This window comes from Sturnira hondurensis, unplaced genomic scaffold (genome assembly GCF_014824575.4).
Source record: "Sturnira hondurensis isolate 20B ecotype Veracruz unplaced genomic scaffold, ASM1482457v3 Scaffold0004136, whole genome shotgun sequence".
NCBI classification, from domain to species: domain Eukaryota; kingdom Metazoa; phylum Chordata; class Mammalia; order Chiroptera; family Phyllostomidae; genus Sturnira; species Sturnira hondurensis.
In genome coordinates this window covers 42,431,552-42,437,551 of record NW_028076767.1, presented here as the reverse complement: position 1 = coordinate 42,437,551, position 6,000 = coordinate 42,431,552, and the positions used below count along the sequence as shown (strand labels likewise).

The 6,000-nt window shown below is 49.4% G+C and overlaps 1 protein-coding gene across 2 annotated transcripts in view; it reads left to right on the top strand.

Moving 5' to 3' along the window:
• The first annotated feature begins 1,014 nt into the window (after positions 1–1,014).
• MAP3K20 (mitogen-activated protein kinase kinase kinase 20) overlaps positions 1,015–6,000 on the top strand; it is a 158,768-nt gene continuing 153,782 nt past the window's right edge. Inside the window, exon 1 of one of the 2 annotated variants that reach the window (XM_037044437.1) lies at positions 1,015–1,122. The gene's annotated coding sequence lies outside the window, so the exon portion shown is untranslated. The remainder of the gene's footprint in view (positions 1,123–6,000) is intronic. The other variant, XM_037044440.1, reaches the window with a different exon arrangement.

Below are 6,000 nucleotides of genomic sequence, written 5' to 3'. Positions count from 1 at the left end.
CCAGTTTTTGTGGCCTCCTCCTGAAACACGTCTCTCCACCCCATTCCTTCTTTTTGATGTGTACTCTCACTCCGGTTCTCACAATCCCATTCCCAGGTAATGGCAGTATGTGCCACTCACGCTGCTTCCCTGTTTTGTCCTGCCAACCAATCCAACAACCACTGTGGCCTGCTCTCTCTCTAAATCACCATTAAACGAAAAAGACAAAGACCTATTTGACCCCTTTGATTCTAGCTTTCCACTTGTCCCCAGTGTCCATAGATAATGAACTTCAAACTCAACCCCCTGGATAATGGTGCCATACCGTTGCAATTTTTCCTTCACAGAACCACCCTTCCCAATATCTATTTCCACCTTTTGCTCACACCTGACATGAATTTTAGTGGCCTTATCTGAACTCAGTTTTGTTAAAGTCACCAACCAGGGCAGCAGACCATGACCCCTCCTCAAAATTCGGTAGGTATCTACGAGTGGTTCCACTGAGGCAATCTGTAGCCCTAACTCCTCGGAAATAGCTTTACAGGTCTGTCTCCTTCCTAACTAGATAAATAAGTTCTTTAGGGCACGTAGCAACCTCCCAGCTTTCTACTATTTGTGGAAAAGGACTGAGTTGTCGGGATGGGTGGTGGTAACGCGCTTAAAAATATGTGAAGGCATGAAAGGGCGCAAAGGCATGGGCCCTCTCCCTGCGCCCCCCGTGACAGGGCAGGTGTCCCCGGCTGAGTGCACCGCCCCCCACCCCCACCCCGCGCCCCACCAGCCTCAGCCAGCTGCCTGGTGGGTTCCAGGGAGCTGGGGCGGATGGCACCCCTTGGGATGCAGGCCTGCGGGGCCTGAGCGTTGTCCCACGCCCCAGTCGCTGACCGGTCCGAGCTGCGGCCCGACCACCGGCTGGCAGGGAGGCCTAGCCATTCCGCGCTCGGAGGTAGGTGGTGCTGTTGTCGCGACTGTCTTCCTCATTGGCGCGGGGTAGAGAGGCGGAATGTTCAACTCCTGACTCCGGGGGAAGCGTGGGAGCCACACGGGACGCCGTCCTCTCGACCCCTGGTTGCCGCCCCTGCCCTCGCCGCGCGCGGGGCCTCTGCGCGCCCGGCTGCTGCTCGCGTCCGGCCCGGGAGCCAGGTAAGAGCCAGGAGGAGGCCGGGGAGGGAGAGGGTGCGAGGGAGGCCCGTCACCCTTGCGAGTCGCCCGACGTCTCCTGGCCAAGGCCCAACCGGGCCGGGCTCCGGAGCCTGGCGGCCCTCTGGGTCCCCACCCGGACCCTCTCCCTAACCCGGAGCCCTCCAGGGCGGCGCGGGAGCGAGCGTTCCGGGCTCTAACGGATTCGGCGCCCGACTTCAGCCTCGGCTCGGCCTCAAGCAGTTTGGGAAGTTTGGGCCGGTCCCACGCAGAACTTGGCGCCCAGGAGAGCGGGGTGCAGCCCGGAGCGTCTGCGGCTTTCTGGGCCCTGGGCGCGCGGCGCGGCGTGGGCCGCCTCCCGGGCAGCCTCCTCCCCCACGGACCGGCGGCACCCGAGCGCCGGCCTCTCAGTGGGTGATCCGGCTACCGCTCGAAAACGAAACTCGAGTTTCCCAAATCAGGGCAGGGTGCAGGCCACTTTCCAGCAGAGGTGTTTGCGTGCGAAGGGAGACCACAAACTTCTGCTCTTCTGCCAGGCCGGGCGCGTTATCTCCCACCCAGAGTGGCGACTTCCTGCCCGGCCCTGGGCAGAGTGGAGCTACCACGCACCCGCACTCTCCAGCGTCCCCCTTTTCCTTTCATGGATGCTGAGGATCACCCCTTTGCCTACGCTGTGGCGTCCCCGGGTTCATGGATTCTGAGACCAGTGCCAGACCTGGAGAGGAGTGCTGAGGTCGCCGGCACTCCTCGCTCGCCCCTGACAGCTTGTAGAAAAACTTCAGTACAGAACTGGGAAGAGTACATCCAACTGCCAAAAAATAAAATAAAATGGGGCAGTCATTGTTAGAGTGCTGAAAAATGTACGTTTTCGGATACGCCTGGAGATCTTGCAAAAACATTGTTTATGGAGAACTTAATTACTATTTTTGTCAGTTTCTTTAATAATGAAAGCAACACCATTTAGTGGCACATGCCAAATGTTACAATAAGCAGCCCTCTCATCAGTAATGGTGTATTAGAATCAACTTACTAATTCGGGAGTATTTGAGCTAAAGTGATTGTTAAAGTACATTCGTATTTTAACCCGAAAGCTGTTTGAGGAGAATCCTCTTGCTTTTCTGAACTCGGTTGAATTGAACCACCAGAATTCAATGAATCCAAACCTGCCAACACATTGAAAGACAAAAATAAACAAGTGATTCAAGACAGTTAATGTCCTCTTTGTCTCCACAGTGAAATTTTATGATTTCGATTTTCAAAAAAATATGTGATGGCTGCATTTTGCTTATGGTTTTGGTGATTTGTAGCGCCTTTGTTTTAAATTCCTGCTACAATAGTGAGAGATTTGGGAAATTGTAAATGAATATAAATTTCGTTTGTTTGGAAAGAGAGAATTAAGATAAAGAAGAAGGGCCTTTCAGAACAATGTACTGTTTATTTTAATCTTAAAGCATTTAATTCTTACGATAACTTTTTTTGGAATAGTTTTGGGAGGTTTTTTTTTAAGCTGGAAAATATTGTTTAAATCAAAAGTTTTAGTGCTAATAATATTCCAGAGTAAATAACCGTAACATGACATTATTTTTTTGTCCAGGGAAACAAATAAGTGGTTGATCTCTTCCCTTATTCTTTCAGGGAACACATAAGAACACATTGGAGAGTGAGGGAGAGGGGAGAGAGAGAGAGAGAGAGAAATAACTCAATATTAAGCATGGGGATTTGGATCTAAAAATGGATGGTCAAAGATCTTGGGAACTAAGGGACTTTCTTGCCAAATAAGGAAACTTGGCCAGCCGCACTGTGTGTTTTAAGTTAGCACATGAGTGAATGTTATTGGCAATATATTGGCTGAGTGCCTATCTGGAATGAGCTGTGAAACTGACTTTGATAGGGCTACAAAATTATAAACAGAATTATGAGGGGCATGGAGTGAATAATCTAGTCATCATAGAAAACACTGGCAGAATTACAATGATGTTCCATGAAAAGAGGGCAGACATAGAGTGAAGCTATTAGTGTGGAGCAGAAGAAAAAAAATGGACAGTTGGTTTTAGAAACTGATGGATTTGGAGAAAAGAGAGGAGAGAATCAATGATTTTTTTAAACCAAGAAAAGGTGTTTGTGGTGATATAGTACTTCTTAGAATGAGAGCCTTATGTCTGTATCCAGAGATGTTGGAAATAAAAGTCAATTTGGATCGTTTGGTTTCCATTTTATTTTACCCTGGACAGGTCGATAGGGACGGAGTTGGGAACTGCTGCACGGAAGATGTAGGCCACATCGTTTGTGGCTGTTAACCTTGTCCTGCTACATACAAAGAAGCAGAATTCTAGCTGTGAACAGAAAACTGCACCTGTTAAGGAAAGAGCTATAAATGCTACAGCTTAGATTGGTTTGACCGATACATGGGTGCTTTTGGGTGAGACCCTCCAATGGACAGTAGAAGCATCGATATGTCCTAATCGCGGGCGAATAATCCCAGCACAGTAGGAGTTTCTGTGAGGACAAAGCAGCCACACATTTGACACCTGAACCCCAGCATCAGGATTGTGAACAGGAAATGAAAGCCTTGGACTGAACTTTAGGGGGATGGTAAGCAATCCAGTAATTACTATAATAAGAAAAGGGTCTGTGTAAAGAGGGAGGAGAAAGCAAATTAGAAGGAAGAAGAAGAATGACACAGTGGAAGGAAGACATACAGTGTGGTGGGGAAAATGGTGTGCCTTTGGGGTCAGACCTGGGTTTGAATCCTGGTTGTGTCACTTCTCAGTTAGGCAGTCAGTCGGCTTGGGCAACTCTCATACCTTTGATGCTTAGTGTCCTCACATGTAGATTGGGGAAGGTAATACCTGCTTTATAAGCATATGAGACAGCACATGGAAATGCTTGAACCAGTGCCTGAAACTTCAGCTGCCATAACTGAGTAATAGGGAAGGGTGTTCTGCCACATCCCCAGGTTATCCACAGAGAGAGCCGCCTGGCTCCCCTCCCCTGGGCGAAGGCTCGCCCTTGTCGCCTGCCCCGTTCCCAGGTCATGCTTATCTGTCTATGCAGGGCCAGGAGGCTTTCATAGCTACTCTCTTCCTTTTAGTGTAAGGGTTTCTAAAGCAGCTTTGTAATGTTCTCAGGGGTGAATCTGAAAATTAATGCATTTACATGAGAAGTTTGAGGAATTGGGGGGTTGCATGAATAGCAGAAGGTTATTAGCTTAAGACCAGAATCATCCTTAGAGCCGATTTTGAGCACAGCTTATCTCTGGGGCCCAACATCCTCCTTCCTGGACTTATCTCTGGACTTATCTCTGGACTTCATGTAGGAAAACCGACGAAAGAAGGCAGGAGGTGTGTTTAAAGGTCATGGAGTAAATCTTTGCGTACTAAACTTATCTGCCAGTGTGTCCTGTTATGGGGAAGAATGTATTCCTTCAGGGATTTTAAAATATAGCCATAAATATCCCCAATGGAAGCAAGCACTTTCTTTAAAATGTTGCATTTAATCATGAAAATTCATGTGAAGTTTGCATTCTCTTCTGTACTGTTTGACTTTATTGAACAAACCCATACAAACAGATACTAAGCATTTTGTGTCCTTGTTCCTCCAGGTCTTAAAAAGTAAAATCAGGGCTGCAGGACGTGTGTTTACTCATACGCCTTCTGCACTGTGCCGGGTGCCCCACCTGTGGGAATACCCATGCTCGTGGACTGCGGGCCTGGTTCTGGTAAACGGTGCTGTGCCGTTAAGCTCACAGCCCAGCCCAGTGCATGCGGTGATGCAGTTCCATCTTGCTGAGAAAATAATAGGGGTAGATCCTCATCTGAAGAGTTTTCATTTTCTGTGGGGTTTTTTGTGGCTTTCCAGGTGAAAAGAGCTCTTTGCCTTGGAAGTGGAGGGGGAGGGCGGAGGACAGTTGTAGGATAGGACTCTGGCATGTGGCTTTTGCCTTCCCAGCAGTCTGGGAGGAGAAATTGAGAAGGATGACCAGTCATCACCATTGTGTCCCTCACTGATGTTAATCACTGTGCTCCTCCTCAACATCAAGGGGCTCTTGGTGCCAGCTTTCTGACTATCCCTAGGAAGAGAAGGGGACCATTCATACTTTATAGTAGGTTAATTAGCCGTTGTTTACTCAAAGGGTTGGAGTGGATCTTAAAAAAACATTCCTTCTGCTCTGGAGGCTGATGTGAGAATTTCCTACTGCAGAACGTGCCCGCCTCTCATTGAACACTTCCAGTGCTGGGGAACTCACTATTAAACAAGGTGGCATATGTTCTTGTTAGGCAACTCTAATAACCAGAAATTCTTTTCTATAATTTTTGTCCATGGATGGCTTTTCCTCTGGATCGGTGATGCATCATTTAGAGTCTTTCTTTGGGCTTCTCTAGTTTTAGCACCCCAATTTTCTTTCACTTTACATCCCGATCACCAGAATCTGACCCTCATATCAGCCCTTCTCAGTGAGCATTCATTCTAGGTAATTAGTCCGAAAATTGTACCTGTTTGCTAGCAGTAGCCAATATGGTCAGATTCTTCCTATTTGACAGAAAACCGGGTTCCAGGGTAGAAACAAAGGCCAAGTAGCAGCAGGATCTAGGAAGGTGTGGGGCTGCTGACCGAAGTAGACCTTCACTCAGGAGCAGCTGCCGTCCCCAAGGCACCTGCAGACACCTGTGACTTCCTCTTCTAGCCAGCGCCCCCCCCCCCCCCCCCCCCCCCCCCCCCCCCCCCCCCCCCCCCCCCCCCCCCCCCCCCCCCCNCCCCCCCCCCCGCCGCCGCCATGTGCCCCTCGCCAGAGCTCCTGTGCTCCACTCAAAGCCTGAATTCCTGTTCCTCCTGCCGCCAGTCATTCCACACAGGAAGCCCCTGCAGTGGCCTGGGTCACGG